The sequence below is a fragment of the Anolis carolinensis genome, chromosome 1 (assembly GCF_035594765.1).
Source record: "Anolis carolinensis isolate JA03-04 chromosome 1, rAnoCar3.1.pri, whole genome shotgun sequence".
NCBI classification, from domain to species: domain Eukaryota; kingdom Metazoa; phylum Chordata; class Lepidosauria; order Squamata; family Dactyloidae; genus Anolis; species Anolis carolinensis.
Window position 1 is genome coordinate 7,597,995 of NC_085841.1, and position 18,068 is coordinate 7,616,062.

The 18,068-nt window shown below is 39.6% G+C and overlaps 2 long non-coding RNA genes across 4 annotated transcripts in view; both read left to right on the forward strand.

Moving 5' to 3' along the window:
- Positions 1-2,670, forward strand: part of LOC103280079 (uncharacterized) — a 69,091-nt gene extending 66,421 nt beyond the window's left edge. Inside the window, exons 3-4 of one of the 3 annotated variants that reach the window (XR_010002517.1) lie at positions 916-1,029; positions 2,352-2,657. This is a non-coding gene — a long non-coding RNA (uncharacterized LOC103280079). Of the gene's footprint in view, positions 1-915; positions 1,030-2,351 lie in introns of all 3 variants that reach the window. The other 2 variants (XR_010002511.1, XR_010002518.1) reach the window with 2 other exon arrangements.
- A 10,932-nt stretch (positions 2,671-13,602) lies between these two features.
- LOC134295986 (uncharacterized) lies at positions 13,603-17,926 on the forward strand. The gene is made up of 2 exons (XR_010002521.1): positions 13,603-13,722; positions 17,646-17,926. It is a non-coding gene; the product is annotated as an uncharacterized LOC134295986 (long non-coding RNA).
- The last annotated feature ends 142 nt before the right edge of the window (positions 17,927-18,068 follow it).

Sequence of the window (18,068 nt, forward strand, 5' to 3'; positions counted from 1 at the left end):
CTTGCTCCTGGGCTGCAAGGATCAGGCCTTCTGTCTCCTTCTTCAGGGTCCCATTCGTGAGCCAGAGCCAGGTCTTCTTCTTATCAGCTTTTCCTTCAATTTTGTCAAGGAACTTTCCATGCAATGTTTTGTTGTGCCAGCTGTCAGCTCTAGTTTGTAGTGCAGTTTTCTTGTACTGATTCTTTGTCTGCTGTGTTTTGAGGAGTTTCTGATTTTTGACTTCAATCAAAGCAGGTTCTTCACTTTGCTTTACATATTCTGCCAGGGCATGTTCTTCTTCTTTGACTGCTTGTTTTACTTGTAAGTGTCCTCTGCCCCCTGATCTTCTAGGCAGATATAGCCGGTCAACATCACTGCAGGGGTGCAGGGAATGATGAATGGTCATGAGTTTTCTTGTTTTTCTGTCCAAATTTTCCAGTTCTGCCTGTGTCCAATTTATAATGCCAGCAGTATATCTTATGACAGGTATGGCCCAGGTGTTTATGGCCTTGATGGTGTTGCCTCCATTGAGCTTGCTTTTGAGAATTTTTCTGACCCTTTGTGTGTATTCTTTGCTGACCACAGTTTTCACATGTTCATGTTTGATGTTGTCCAGCTGTTAATATGCCCAGATATTTATAGGCCTCTGGCTGGTGGCACTTTATTGTTTGGCCATTAGGCATATTTATGCCCTCACTTCCAATGATTTTTTATTATTATGATATTATTATTATTATTATTATTATTATTATTATTATTATTATTATTGACCAAGTATGGTAGTTAAAAACGGCCAACCATCCAAATGTGTTAGAATCATAGAATCATAGAATCATAGAATAGTAGAGTTGGAAGAGACCTCATGGGCCATCTAGTCCAACCCCCTGCTTTCCTCTTTTTGCATACAATAAGATTACAATGTTTTCTTTTACACAGGACACTCTGAAAGCTGCCAGGATCTGGGAGGCTACTGCCAGATCCCTTTAAGGAAGAAATGCCCCTATGGATCACTTCCGGCCAACTGTGGCATCAATGCCAAATGCTGCAAAAGTAAGTGAGGATGCAGAAGTGCTCAAACTGATGAAATTTCAAAGACATATAACACTACAGTATCACCCCCTTATCCATGGATTTGATACCCATGTCCCAAAAATTATTCTCCCTGCAAGTGTTGGTTGGACAGTCTAGTTCCTCCATTGCAATTCTGTGGTAAGTTCCAGATGTTTGTGGACAGCACTCCCCATCATCATTTACATTGACTTTTGCATGATCCCACTATAGTGGTGCCCAAACTTTGCTCTTATAAGTATTCTGGACTTAAAATACTAGAAGTCCCAATGAGGATCAGTCAGGAATTCTAGTAGCTCAAGCTCAGAAACACCCAAAGGGCCTCTGGAATAGACACATTAGATGGCTTGAGAAGCATGACTTTAGAGGCCAAAGCCTAGTATTTAGCCTAATGTTCCATAAAGTTGGATAGCATATAGGTTGTCACTGTTACTGTGCACCTTCAAATCAACAACAACTTGCAATGGACATATCCTGTCATTTTCCTAGAAAGTTTTATTCAGAGGAAGCATTCCATCTTCTAAGGCTGAAAGAGTATGACTGACTGGCACAAAAGTGACCGACTGGGTTTCCATGATTGAATGAGGATTTTAACCATTGTCTCCTAGACTCAGAGTACTAATCCCACACTCAATTACTTCCCTCCCAGTTTTTGTGCTTCGTATCAGGGCTTAGTATCTGCTTTATTTCCATCTTTGAGCTAGATTATAAAATTCAAATAAAAGGGGATTGTGTGCCAATCATTTAAAATACTTCTTCCACATATAATTGCCTTGTTCGTGGTTATCAGTGTGGACTTTGCCCTAATCCAGCCAGGCTGAGTTAAATCTTCTGTTAGGAAAGATTTCAGTAAGATCACCAGGAACTGTCTCCCCTCTATCCCGGCCTGATGAGTTTGTGCTTTGAACTCAGTTTAAACCCATGAAAGACATCTGAGAACAAAAAGAAGAGATAAACTGGAACATTTTATAAGCAGATGGAAAAGTAGAAAGACAGAGAGTAAATTTGCCCATCTCTGCCAAATGGAATGTGTGGAGCCCAATCGCCGGTCCAAGTTGAAAGGTTTGTTTTCATTGATGAGAAAACCCTTTGTGTTTGTTTTTCTATGCAGTAAAACCACCAACAACACAACGTGGACCTGATTAGGGTGGCTGCTTTCCATATTTCACTGAGAAAAAGGAATATCAGTCTGATTAAAGAAGAATATGTTCAACCCCCTATCTCTTTCTTTAATCTTGTGGTCTTCTTAGTGAGCAAGATAAATTCTCATCAGTGATTAAATTATCCACATTTTATCTGTCCAGCTCAACCACCAACAACAAGGGACTGTGCTGCTCTGGGAGGATACTGCCACGTGCCACTGAGTGAAGAATGTCCCTCTGGTGAAGATCTTCCAGCCAACTGTGGCATCAATGGAAGGTGCTGCAAATCATGATCTGAGATTCAGACCTTTGCTTGCGGAAAGAAGCCACCCTGAACAATGCTTTGGAAATAGCCATGGAATAATCCAATCATCAGCTAATTAAATCCAGATTAAATGTGTATATTGTAACCCTTTTCTAATGCACAATACAAGTTATACTGTGGTCTTGATAGAATGTTGTCTCTTCTGGTTTCAGTTCGGTTCACATTAATGTGCACTCAAAAATCAACCTGAGATTTGGAACAATTCCAAATGATACAGCTTATTGTGGTCCTGTGCCAGAAAGTCATTTCCATTTTATGGGAAATCTAAGGGATTTTCTGGAGCTGAGAGTTTATGACTAGTTAAAGGTCATTCGGTGGGGATCAAACCCTGTTCTATAGAGTCATAGCACAATGCTCAAATCACTACACCACATAGGCAGTGATTCTCTTTGCAGCACTAATATTAACAGTTTTGAAGAATGTAAGAAATCTATTGTGTTGCTGGAGTGGGGATAAGATGCAAGGAAATGAAGTGGTGGGGCTATCTCTGTGATCATGATGACTTGCAAGTAAAACACCACTGGGCAATCCACATGGCCAAGATTGCTATCATTCCAGGCTTCACAATGGTGAGGGAAAATGGCCATCTTGTTCTAAAGTCCAGAGTGTTCACAGCAAGGATGGGATGCAGGCTCAGGAAGTGAACAGAGCTCATACATCCACGCAATATGGGTTTAGAGCCCTTTGGGGAAGGTGGACAAGTGCCACATGAGAACTCTGTGGATTCATGAAGTGTATCACATAATGATTCGGTAGAAGAGGAGTCTACAAATCTATTTCCATTGCTTGGGATAAGTGTACAAACCACATAAAAGACTCAGTCTCTATCTCAAGATGGATGCTTGAAGTCAGAATACAGTAGGTATTGGTTTTGATCCTTAAAAGCCTACATGGTTTGGGTCCTGGTTACCAATACATGCAGGATTGCTTCTCCCATACCATTCACCCCAGACACTTGGGTCCTCAGGGAAGGGTTGGGATGGGGAGCTACATGTGTAAACAAATGTGCTGTCGTCGCCAACCATTTCATAGATCTTTCCAACATTCATTTGGGTTGTTTGTCATTTCATATAGGAAGGAACACCATTTTACTATGTCCACTCTATATAATGAGACTTGACTACCCATGGATTTTAGACTCCACCTCCTTGCCATCCTGAGGTCTTGCATGCTGCAGTAGGAAAAAATAACAGGTGGGCAGAGATGAGAAAGATTAATCAGCCACTAATTTTAAACTGATTAAAATAACAATACCACTCTAACCCGCTTGGGTCAGAAAACATCTGGAATGCTGTGTCTTTTGGGGGCAAGACGATTCCAGAAGAATACGGACAGGCTGGAATGCATCCAAAGGGAGGCAAACAAAATGCTCAAAGAACTGGAAGCCAAACCCTATGAGAAGGAGGTTGGGGAGCTGGGTATGCTTACCTTGAAAAAAGCAGGTATAGAGGCGACAACAGACATATTTAAATATTTGAAGGATGGCATATTGTGGAGCGAGCCAGCTATTTAAAAAAGTCTCACTTTAAACAACTGAAACTAACAAAAAGGAAATGAAGGAAAAGCTGCCAGTCGAAAGGTATTCACCATGGATGCCATCTGGAGGGAAAAATAACATTATCAGCTGAATTACTACGGGTGGTAAAGAGTGAGTTGATAACACAGATTTTGTGTTAAGATTTTGTAAACCTGGTTTACCCCCTTGTGAACATTAACTGAAAACTCTGAAAATTAAGAGAGGGAATTAAGAGAGAGAAGTTAAAGCTAACAAGTACAGTAGAGTCTCACTTATCTAACACTCACTTATCCAATGTTCTGGATTATCCAATGCATTTTTGTAGTCATTGTTTTCAATATATCATGATATTTTGGTGCTAAATTCATAAATACAGTAATTACTACATAGCATTAATGTGTAATGAACTACTTTTTCTGTTTTGATGTTTAATAGGCTTTTTCTTAGCCTCTCCTTATTATCCAACATATTCACTTATCCAACGTTCTGCCGGCCCATTTATGTTGGATAAGTGAGACTCTACTGTACCAAAAAAGGCTATTACATACAAAGATCACAGAAATGATTATTTCAAAATGAGAAGTGCCTTTGTGACCTTGGTAAAGCTAACCTTGGAAGGCCAATGGAGAGTGTTTGTCGATAGATACCAACAGTGGAAGAAAAAGAAATTGGGAAAACAATAAAGATGCTTCCAGCCGTCAGCAAGACAGCCATCATCATCATCATCATCATCATCATCATCATCATCATCATATATTTATATCCAACTCTTTCTTCCTGAGGGGAGACTCAGAGCAGATTACAGAATACATATACGGCAAACATTCAATGCCATTACACAATTAGAAACAAAGACAAACAGTACATAGACTTTTTTATCTCCGGCATCTAGAGGCTGTGCTCAACTCAGCCATGAGGAAGTGCTGTTATTCCATTTTTCCCATGCCATCTTTAAACCACTAATAGAGTTAGAAGGAGCATTAGTAAACTGCCCACTTTCACATCACTCGTAAAATGATCTAAAACTGAGAAATCCAACAGTTCCCATTCCACCTTAAAACAAGTGCCTTAAGCTGTTTCTATATGATTGGGGAGCTCTAGAGTTGATTGCTCCCCACTCTAAAACCTCAGTATCTACACACTTCAGAAACAGAGTCCCATGGCAATTGACGGGAGTACTCAGGAATCATTTGGTGAGCTCCATGGGGCTCCATCTTTAAAATGTCTTTAAAGTGCATAGAAATGTGCCTACAAAAGTAATCCTCTAAAACTCACAAGATCATCATAAGTTGATAGACATTTGATGGAACACAGACCAACACAGAGACAACTCACTTGAGAGTCAGGTGGCATAGTGGTTTAAGTGTTGGAGCCCTTTCTCTGTCGTGGAAATCCGTGGTGACTTTGGGCATTTCTCAGCCTTTGCAGAAGATGAAGACAAAATTCATATGGATGAATTTGACAAGAAAACCCTCAGAGAAGGGCACCAGAAGTCTGGGTCAACCTGAAGGCCCTCATCAAACTGTACCTGCCTCTAAAATTCAGTACTGAACATGAATGAACAATAAACCTGAGAGAAAAAAAGGAAATCAGATAAGCTAACCCAGTAAAGACGGCACAAGTTTGGCCATTGAAAAGGAAAGCTTAAGAAATGTGGAGGCTGGTGAAAAGACCAAAAAATCATTTCCTGGGTGCATTTCAAAAGAAAAATTCAATTGTCTTTAGAAAGTTCAAGATTTTTTTTGTTTATTTACATAAGCTTACCTGTCCTGGTTGTTTTATTTTATGAGAGTTTATAGATAACCAGTTTGTAGAAACATGTTGAACTGCTCTTTTGTGTGTGTTTGTGTGTGTGTGTTATACGAACCTGTCTCCATACTTTCCATAGTATTTCTGCTTCTACTGCCATTTTCATTTGTTAAAGAAATCATGACTATGAACACATCTATTTTGTTAACTGATGTATACTTCTATCTATTTCAGCTAGTCAATCAATAATGTTATCTGTGCAGGCTTGGCTATGGAAATCACAATAGCAACCCCCTCACCCTAAAGGAAGTCCAAGGCTGATTCAAGTTGCAGAGGAGGTGAATCAGCATGAAACTGGTTTAGCACCAGAGAAGACTGACCCGTTCCAGAACTGATTTTGAAAGGACAGCTTGAGGCAGGGACGTGACTTCACTGATCTGAAGGATTACAACAAAAACTGACGCCAGTTTCAACTTTTGCAAGAAGGAATCAGGAAGGTTAAACAGATTAAGAAAGAATGATTGAATGTACCAGGATATTGTAGGGTTCTTTTGTTTGTGTGATAGGCAAAAGGTGAACATTTAGAAAAGTGCGTTCAGTTTTCCTTTGTCAAGATAGATGAATGACTCATAAAATCATAAGATTATAGGGATGAAAGGAACTTGACGGACAATCAAGTCTTAGATTCCAGTCAAGTAGGAATCCTATGCGAATCCTATGCGAACCTTGGAAACCACCCAAGAAATGGCCATTTGAACGAGTCTATCACTTTATGAAGTTGTCCAGTTCAGTGTTAAATAGCTCCAACCACAAGGAAATTATCTCTAATGTTTAGCTAGATTTTTTTATTGCACATGTTGAGCATCTCATATGCAAAATTCCGAAATCCAAAATACCCAAAAATCTGACACGGTTTTCTGAGATAGTGACATTTTGCTTACTGATGGATCAATGAAATGACCTTCAGGCTATGTGTGTGAACTGCATATGAAACATAAATGAATTTCTTGGTCCCCATCTCCAAGATATCTCATTATGTTCACTTACGAAATATGGGTATAAGTATTCCACAATCTTAAAAAATCCAAAATTAAGAACACTTCAAGTTCCAAGCCTTTCAAATATAGGATACTCAAACTATACTCTAAATCCACTGCTTATACTTTCTGGAGTATAAGAAATTTTTTTTTAAAAACCATCTATCTTCAACAATACAAACCATCTTCTCAGATATAGATGCACTCTTAATTTGTAAATCTATGCACTGAGAAAATCTTGCTGGGGGAGGGAAAACTAGTTCACTGAAGAGACTGGGCATTACTTTGAATATGTAATATTCAATAGAGGGATGTGAAAAAAAAACTTACAAGGCAAATATTCTGAAGGATTTGTAGCAAAATCAAACTGATACATGAAGTTCACAGGAAAAAGCTTGGGGAGAGATGTTGACATCTTTTTGAACTTTTTAAAGGAGAGTTACAAGAAAGACCTGTTTGTAGTTATGTATGTTTCAACATTTCTCTAAGACTGCAATCCTATAAATAGAGAAAACATTGAGAATTTGGAGAGATCGCAGATAAGACATCCACCATGAAAAGTCTCTACCTTCTCCTTGCTGTCACTGTCCTCCTCTTCCATGTTGCTTCAGGTAAAAAGAGGGGTCAACTTGGTTACCTGTAAATAAATATCCTACTTATGTATGAAGGGGAAAATATATAAATTTTAAGGAAGTGTAAGAATTGGATCTCTCCTTCCTTTCCTTGCTCCCTCCCTCCTTCTGTCCTAACATTTCCATCCCATTTTTCATCAGAAAGAGCTCTCAGATACTCACAAAAATTAGTGGTTCTATGAGCTCCAATATGGGACAATTTTACTGATTCCTTTTTATGATTGATGGAATGCTTAGAAAGACAATGTTTGTCAAGTACTTTGAATATTTAAAAGAATGACATTATGCTGTTATTCCACACTGACTGCCCTAAGCCCCCTCAGGGGGATAGGTATGGGATATAAATAAAGTTGTTATTTTTATTATTATGACACAGCAAACAAGATAGATATGCTGGATTTCATATCACAGAATCACAAGTCGAACACTTCCCAAGCGTTTAGGACTGTGTGATGTATTTTTGGATGATGTGCACAGATCCCAGTAGGGTGGCCTTTTGCAGTTGACAGATAGTAATTTTGTCAATGTCTATTGTTTCCAAATGCCGGCTGAGATCTTTTGGCACAGCACCCAATGTGCCAATCACCACCGGCACCACCTGCACTGGTTTCTGCCAGGGTCTTTGAAGTTCAATCTTGAGGTCCTGATAGCGGTTGAGTTTTTTCCTGTTGTTTTTCGTCAATGCGACTGTCTCCTGGGATGGCAACATCAATGATCCAAACCTTTTTCTTTTCCACAACTGTGATGTCTGGTGTGTTGTGTTCCAGAACTTTCTCAGTCTGGATTCAAAAGTCCCACAGTATCTTTGCGTGCTCATTTTCCAATACTTTTGCAGGTTTGTGATCCCACCAGTTCTTTGCTGCTGGCAGGTGGTACTTGAGGCATAAGTTCCAATGAATCATTTGGGCCATATAGTTGTGCCTCTGTTTGTAGTCTGTATGTGCAATTTTCTTACAGCAGCTGAGGATATGATCAATGGTTTCATCAGCTTCCTTGCAGAGTCTGCATTTTGGGTCATCAGCTGATTTTTCGATTTTGGCCTTAATTGCATTTGTTCTGATGGCTTGCTCCTGGGCTGCAAGGATCAGGCCTTCTGTCTCCTTCTTCAGGGTCCCATTCGTGAGCCATAGCCAGGTCTTCTTCTCATCAGCTTTTCCTTCAATTTTGTCAAGGAACTTTCCATGCAATGTTTTGTTGTGCCAGCTGTCAGCTCTAGTTTGTAGTGCAGTTTTCTTGTACTGATTCTTTGTCTGCTGTGTTTTGAGGAGTTTCTGATTTTTGACTTCAATCAAAGCAGGTTCTTCACTTTGCTTTACATATTCTGCCAGGGCATGTTCTTCTTCTTTGACTGCTTGTTTGACTTGTAAGAGTCCTCTGCTTCCTGATCTTCTAGGCAGATATAGCCGGTCAACATCACTGCAGGGGTGCAGGGAATGATGAATGGTCATGAGTTTTCTTGTTTTTCTGTCCAAATTGTCCAGTTCCGCCTGTGTCCAATTTATAATGCCAGCAGTATATATTATGACAGGTATGGCCCAGGTGTTTATGGCGTTGATGGTGTTGCCTCCATTGAGCTTGCTTTTGAGAATTTTTCTGACCCTTTGTGTGTATTCTTTGCTGACCACAGTTTTCACATGTTCATGTTTGATGTTGTCCAGCTGTAATATGCCCAGATATTTATAGGCCTCTGGCTGGTGACACTTTATTGTTTGGCCATTAGGCATATTTATGCCCTCACTTCCAATGATTTTTATTATTATGATATTATTATTATTATTATTATTATTATTATTGTTATTGTTATTATTATTATTATTGACCAAGTATGGTAGTTAAAAACGGCTAACCATCCAAATGTGTTAGAATCATAGAATCATAGAATCATAGAATAGTAGAGTTGGAAGAGACCTCATGGGCCATCTAGTCCAACCCCCTGCTTTCCCCTTTTTGCATACAATAAGATTACAATGTTTTCTTTTACACATTTTCTTATCCACATTTTATCTGTCCAGCTCAACCACCAACAACAAGGGACTGTGCTGCTCTGGGAGGATACTGCCACGTGCCACTGAGTGAAGAATGTCCCTCTGGTGAAGATCTTCCAGCCAACTGTGGCATCAATGGAAGGTGCTGCAAATCATGATCTGAGATTCAGACCTTTGCTTGCGGAAAGAAGCCACCCTGAACAATGCTTTGGAAATAGCCATGGAATAATCCAATCTTCAGCTAATTAAAGGCAGATTAAATGTGTACATTGTAACCCTTTTCTAATGCACAATACAAGTTATACTGTGGTCTTGATAGAATGTTGTCTCTTCTGGTTTCAGTTCGGTTCACATTAATGTGCACTCAAAAATCAACCTGAGATTTGGAACAATTCCAAATGATACAGCTTATTGTGGTCCTGTGCCAGAAAGTCATTTCCATTTTATGGGAAATCTAAGGGATTTTCTGGAGCTGAGAGTTTATGACTAGTTAAAGGTCATTCGGTGGGGATCAAACCCTGTTCTATAGAGTCATAGCACAATGCTCAAATCACTACACCACATAGGCAGTGATTCTCTTTGCAGCACTAATATTAACAGTTTTGAAGAATGTAAGAAATCTATTGTGTTGCTGGAGTGGGGATAAGATGCAAGGAAATGAAGTGGTGGGGCTATCTCTGTGATCATGATGACTTGCAAGTAAAACACCACTGGGCAATCCACATGGCCAAGATTGCTATCATTCCAGGCTTCACAATGGTGAGGGAAAATGGCCATCTTGTTCTAAAGTCCAGAGTGTTCACAGCAAGGATGGGATGCAGGCTCAGGAAGTGAACAGAGCTCATACATCCACGCAATATGGGTTTAGAGCCCTTTGGGGAAGGTGGACAAGTGCCACATGAGAACTCTGTGGATTCATGAAGTGTATCACATAATGATTCGGTAGAAGAGGAGTCTACAAATCTATTTCCATTGCTTGGGATAAGTGTACAAACCACATAAAAGACTCAGTCTCTATCTCAAGATGGATGCTTGAAGTCAGAATACAGTAGGTATTGGTTTTGATCCTTAAAAGCCTACATGGTTTGGGTCCTGGTTACCAATACATGCAGGATTGCTTCTCCCATACCATTCACCCCAGACACTTGGGTCCTCAGGGAAGGGTTGGGATGGGGAGCTACATGTGTAAACAAATGTGCTGTCGTCGCCAACCATTTCATAGATCTTTCCAACATTCATTTGGGTTGTTTGTCATTTCATATAGGAAGGAACACCATTTTACTATGTCCACTCTATATAATGAGACTTGACTACCCATGGATTTTAGACTCCACCTCCTTGCCATCCTGAGGTCTTGCATGCTGCAGTAGGAAAAAATAACAGGTGGGCAGAGATGAGAAAGATTAATCAGCCACTAATTTTAAACTGATTAAAATAACAATACCACTCTAACCCGCTTGGGTCAGAAAACATCTGGAATGCTGTGTCTGTTGTGGGCAAGACGATTCCAGAAGAATATGGACAGGCTGAAATGCATCCAAAGGGAGGCAAACAAAATGCTCAAAGAACTGGAAGCCAAACCCTATGAGAAGGAGGTTAGGGAGCTGGGTATGCTTACCTAGAAAAAAGCAGGTATAGAGGCGACAACAGACATATTTAAATATTTGAAGGATGGCATATTGTGGATCGAGCCAGCTATTTAAAAAAGTCTCACTTTAAACAACTGAAACTAACAAAAAGGAAATGAAGGAAAAGCTGCCAGTTAAAAGGTATTCACCATGGATGCCATCTGGAGGGAAAAATAACATTATCAGCTGAATTACTACAGGTGGTAAAGAGTGAGTTGATAACACAGGTTTTGTGTTAAGATTTTGTAAACCTGGTTTACCCCCTTGTGAACATTAACTGAAAACTCTGAAAATTAAGAGAGAGAATTAAGACAGAGAAGTTAAAGCTAACAAGTACAATAGAGTCTCACTTATCCAATGTTCTGGATTATCCAATGCATTTTTGTAGTCATTGTTTTCAATATATCATGATATTTTGGTGCTAAATTCATAAATACAGTAATTACTACATAGCATTAATGTGTAATGAACTACTTTTTCTGTCAAATTTGTTGTGTAACATGATGTTTTGGGGCTTAATTTGTAAAATCATAACCTATTTTGATGTTTAATAGGCTTTTTCTTAGCCTCTCATTATCCAACATATTCACTTATCCAACGTTCTGCCGGCCTGTTTATGTTGGATAAGTGAGACTCTACTGTACCAAAAAAGGATATTACATACAAAGATCACAGAAATGATTATTTCAAAATGAGAAGTGCCTTTGTGACCTTGGAAAAGCTAACCTTGGAAGGCCAAGTGTATGTCGATAGATACCAACAGTGGAAGAAAAAGAAATTGGGAAGACGATAAAGTTGCTTCCAGCCATCAGCAAGACAGCAATAATAATAATAATAATAATAATAATAATAATAATAATAATAATAATAATAATAATAATCTATTTATATTCCACTCTTTCTCCCCGAGGGGAGACTCAGAGCAGATTACAGAATACATATACGGCAAACATTCAATGCCGTTACACAATTAACAACAAAGACAAACAGTACATAGACTTTTTTTATCTCCGGCATCTAGAGGCTGTGCTCAAGTCAGCCATGAGGAGGTGCTGTTATTCCATTTTTCCATGCTGAGGAGCCTTTGTCCATGGACATTTTCCTTGATCAAATTGCTGGCATGTCTTCAGGGTGCCTTTTACCTCTACACCAAAGCGGTAGCTATTTACCCACATTGCTATTTTCAAATTGCTAGTGAAGCAGAAGCTAGGGCTGGTGGTGGGAGCTCACCCTGATCCGCATCTTCAAACTGCCAACCTTTAGGTCACCAGTTTCAACAGTTCAATGGTTTAACCTGTTGCACCACCGCAACCCCTTTGTTTGATAGTACAAAGATAAGAGAAATGATCATTTCAAAATGAAAAGTGCCTTTGTGACCTTAGAAAAGGTAACCTTGGAAGGCCAATGGAGAGTGTATGTTGATAGATACCAACAGTGGAAGAAAAGGAAACTGGGAAGAAGATTAAATATGCTTCCAGCCTTCAGCAAAACAGGTACAGTAGAGTCTCACTTATCCAACACTCGCTTATCCAACGTTCTGGATTATCCAACGCATTTTTGTAGTCAATGTTTTCAATATATCGTGATATTTTGGTGCTAAATTCATAAATACAGTAATTACTACATAGCATTACTGCGTATTGAACTACTTTTTCTGCCATATTTGTTGTCTAACATGATGTTGGTGCTTTATTTGTAAAATCATAACCTAATTTTATGTTTAATAGGCTTTTCCTTAATGCCTCCTTATTATCCAACATATTTGCTTATCCAACATTCTGCCAGCCCGTTTATGTTGGATAAGTGAGACTCTACTGTGTATATATATATATATATATATATATATATATATATATATATATATCATGTCAGGAGCAACTGGAGTTGCTTCTGGAGTGAGAAAATTGGCCGTCTGCAAGGACGTTGCCCAGGGGACGCCCGGATGTTTTGATGTTTGACCATCCTTGTGGGAGGCTTCTCTCATGTCCCCGCATGGAGCTGGAGCTGATAGAGGGAGCTCATCCACGCTCTCACCGGGTGGGATTCGAACCTGGCAGCATTCAGGTCAGCAACCCAACCTTCAAGTCACAAGGCTTTTATCCCCTAGGCCACCAGAGGCTCATTTTATATGGTCACATTACTGTCCAATGGTGTCCAAAGTTTACTCTTTCCAGAAGCTCCAGCTAGCTTAGAGAATAGGAATTCTGGGAGCTGAAGTATGATAATGATCACTATTATAGTCACTGGTACAGTTTGAGATGCAGATCTCTATGTACTTACTCAGTATCCTTTGAGGTTTGGTTACAGGATCTCCTATGGATATCAAAATGAATGGAACAATGTTTTAATATAGTTAATGTCTCATAAAAATGGGAAAGTCAGTATTGCTTTGCAGAATCACTGGATGGCTCATTCTGCCCATTGGCAAAATATGCCCACCTTCTACTTCCTCCTCTCCTCTTTCCTCCACCCTCAGGCTGAATTCTATTATTATCCTAGTTTTCTATAAATACTGAGAACATTCCTGTCGGATCAAACTGCATTTTGCCTTAATGCTATTTCTCGAACTCAGAATACTTGAGATCTCCAAATAATCTTGTACCATGAAGTTTCCTGTCTTTTTCCTTCTTGTTGGCCTGATCATTTCCCAGGTTGCTGCACGTAAGTAAAGAACTCAAGGTGAGAACTTGGGGGGGGGGGGGGAAGCAACAGAAAAACACACACATTTACAGAAGCTATTATCTTGTTAATGACTTATGTAGTTCTAAGTGGTGGTATATTTATCCATGTCTTGAAAAATGGCTTTAACTAACTACTATATCTGTTGATTCAAAATGTCAGCTCAGGTAGATGCAATGGTCAGGAGTGCTTACTATAAGCTTTCACTGACATGCAAGCTGCACCCCTTCCTAGAATTGGAAGATCTATGGATGGTAGTGTATGTGCTGATAACTGCAAGATTGGACTTCTGCAATGAGCTTTACATTGGGCTACCTCTGTACAAAGTTCAGATACTTCAATTAGTTTAAAACATGGCAGCATATTTCACCTATATTTTACCCACTCCACTGGTTGCCAATAAGTTTCCAAGCAAAGAACAAAGTATTGGTTTTAATCTTTAAATACTTACATGGTTTGGATTTAAGTTACCTGTAGGATTGGCTTCTCCAGTACAATCTGACCCAGATAGTTATGTTCTCTGCGGGCGGTTACCAGGGTTGTGCTGTTGGGGTAAACCTTGACCCGTTTTGTGTCCTGGCTTTCGGTGGGGGTCCCGATCTGTTTTTTGGGAGTCTCCTGAAATCAGGAGGGCAGAGATTTGTCTGCTCTGGGGTGCCGAAAGATGTTTTTTACTGGCCCATTATGGGGCGGGGCTTCTCTAGCTCCCATTCCTGTCATTTTAGGTATTTAAGCTGTTTTATTCTAGAGGAGAGGCACTTGACTGCAGGCAGGTGCATGCTTTAAGGAGGTTTCTTACCTATTTCTACTCAAGAGGATTGGCACTTGGCTGCAGGCAGGTGCATGCTTTAAGGAGATTACTTACCTGTTTCTACTCAAGAGGATTGGCACTTGGCTGCAGGCAGGTGCATGCTTTAAGGAGATTACTTACCTGTTTCTACTCAAGAGGATTGGCACTTGGCTGCAGGCAGGTGCATGCTTTAAGGAGATTACTTACCTGTTTCTACTCAAGAGGATTGGCACTTGGCTGCAGGCAGGTGCATGCTTTAAGGAGATTACTTACCTGTTTCTACTCAAGAGGAGAGGCACTTGGCTGCAGGCAGGCACGCATGCTTTCTGGGCCTGCACACACACATACGTTCTCTCTTTAAAGGGCAAGGAAGCAAGTTCTGACTTTCTTACTCTAGAGGAGGTACTCAGCTGCAGGCAGGCATGTGCACTGGGCCTGCATGCCACACACACACACACACTCTTTCCAAGACAAGAAGGCATGGAGCCCCATGTGCTCACAAAAGCAGAGGGGGAGCCGTTGATCAGCTCCAGCTTGCTTTCGTGTTAAGTAGGTTTTCGTGCCAGAAGCCCTCTTCCCATTCCATGCTTCCAAAGGTCCCGGATGTGTTGAAGGAGCTGCAGGTACCAAAGGAAATGGGACCCGCGCACAACCCTAGCAGCCACTGCAGCCAGCCAGAACCCAACTGGCAACCATCACCCAGAGGAACTTTTCATTGGCTGTCCCAAGACTGTGGAGTGACCTGCTGGAAGAAATTCAACAGCTAAATCAACTTTTAACCATTTAAAACAGAACTAGGCTTTAAACTGTGAATTCACCTACTATGTTTATTGTGTTTAATCTTTGTTCCATGTATTTTAATAAGTGTATTGTAAAGAAATGTCTTTTAACTAGCTGTGCCTGGACACACATTGCTGTGGCGAAGTATGGTGGTATGTGAAATAAAGTATTGAGGAATTGGTGGTAGTTAGTATATGTTATTTCCTAAAGCTTGTGAATATACAATATTTATGGTTGTATAAAAAATTCCTTTTTTTGTGTGTCGGAGGCAAGTATGAATGCTGCAATTAACCAGAATGATTAGCATGTACAGTAATGGCCTTTCAACTTCAAAGCCTGGCTGCTTCCTCCTGGGGGAATCCTTTGCTGGGAGGCGTTAGCTGGCCCTGATTGTTTCATGTCTGGAATTCCCCTGTTTTCAGAGTGTTGTGTTGTGAGAGAGAGACGGAAAGAAAGGGTGGAGGAATCCCCTTTGGAAGTGTAGCAACACAGGCTCAGCTGGTGTTTTGCACTACAATTCCCACAATTCCCAACTGCAGAGAGGGAGGGAGAGGGAGAGAAAAGTGAGAGGGGGAGGATTTATTTCCCTTTGGAAGACAGCACAGGCTGGCAAATCATGACACAGACAAATCATGGAAGGAAGGAAAAAGGTACCCTAAAAGGCTATTTTATTTTTTTGGCAAAGTAGAAGCGTTATGAGGTAGCTTACAACCAGAGCCGGCCCTAGGTATTTTTCAAGTGTAGGCGAACAGAATTTTGGCGCCCCCCCCCCCAAAAAAAACCAATCACTGAAAAATAAAAGCATTGGATAAGCGAAAATGTTGGATAATAAGAAGGGATTAAGGAAAAGCCTATTAAACATCAAATTACATTAAGATTTCACAAATTAAGCACCAAAACATCATGTTTTACAAGAAATCAACAGAAAAAGCAGTCTTGACTGCGCCCCCGTATGTTTTGCGCCCGAAGCGACAGCTTAATTCACCTCATTGCTTACAATGCTTACCCTGTTTCCCCTAAAATAAGACATCCCCAGAAAATAAGACCTAGGAGAGGTTTTGCTGAATTGCTAAATATAAGGCCTCCCCCGAAAGTAAGACCTAGCAAAGTTTTTGTTTGGAAGCATGCCTGCCGAACAGAACACCAGAGCATGCAGGATCAGTAAATTTACGTACCATAAAGTGTTATACATGGAAATATTGGTAGTAACAAGAAATTCTTGATAGGATTCACAGTTTGTCTAGTTATGCTGGTTTATGACAACAACTACTGTATAGTATATAATAAATGTTCATTTTTTTGTTCAACAATAAATGTGAATTCTTCTTCATGGAAAAATAAGACATCTCCTGAAAATAAGACCTAGAGAGTCTTTGGGAGCAAAAATTAATATAAGACACTGTCTTATTTTCGGGGAAACACGGTACAACCAAACCTTCCTGCTTGGGGAGCAAAAAGAAATGATGGAAATCGCCCCAAAAAGTTTATTTTGACTCCTCCCCCAAATTGGGTGATGCTAACCTGAGAGCAACAAGGGCTACTTCATTAGAAATTTGGCAAAACATCCGGAGTTTTGAGAAAAATCAATTTCCTCACTTCTTCCTGATACATTGGAAAAAATTGCTGCCTTCAACATTAAAAAGACTAAAAAAAATGCACTTTAACCAAAACTAATGTAGTGGACCAGTGGAATACCAGATTTTAAGTATAGAACTCGGTGGAATTTAAGTTATGTGATGAAGCAGCAAGATGAATAAATTGACAATGTTAATCAAAGAGAAATCCCCGAATCAATTCAAAAAAGACCTCCCCCCCTCTTTCTCTATATATATATCAGAGCTAATAAAAGTAGAAGCATACAAAAAGTCATCCTTAATGAGAGTAACAAGAAGTTAAAATTGAGAGGCAACGAGGAGGAAGTTTGTAGATTAGTTTAGTATTTACATAGAATGTGCTTAGGTTAAACATTGTAGATAAAGGTTTGTTAGTTACTTTTGTCTATAATGAACAATTGTTTTTTTCCTGACATTTCACCTGTATCTGTGGTTGGCATCTTTAGAGGATCTGAAGTTGTTGGTGAAATGTCAGGAGAAAATGCAACAATTGTTTATTAGTTTTTATTTTAGTGCTTTTTGCTTCGTGTCTCTGTACTCGTAATTTTATTTGTTGTTGTTGTATTTTATAGGCATATTTTTCCTTTGTATGTTTGAATGAAAAATATTATTGGAAAAAAGACTGTCATTTATATAAAGGTTTCTCTGTGCATCATGTGTCCATTGTTATCCCCTTCAGTGTTGGATCTGCACTAATGACATCATTTTCTGTTTCCTTTAAGGTCTCTTTAAAAACGATTGTGAGAAAAACAGTGGCTACTGTCTTCACAAGAGTTTTTCCTGCCCCTTGAAGAAGACTTTCCCATTTGATTGTGGCAATAAAGACTTGATCTGTTGTCCAAAGTAGAAAGGATGTGAACCTTCTTAGTGATATCCTGATCAAAGCGACAGATCTCCACTCAGTCAATTACTATGGATTCCACATGTGCTAAGAACATCAACATTAAATCAATCCCAGTATGATTATGAAAAGCATACCAAAATAATAAAGACATGGATTTGATCTTTGTTTTTTTAAAGTGTCTGTGAGACCCATTGAAAGATATTTTGTCACTCCTATAAGACTGAATAAGGAAGCACAGCATACAGTTTGACTTCCATATATAGAGATAATGCTTTCAACCATTCACAGCTTGAAAATATTT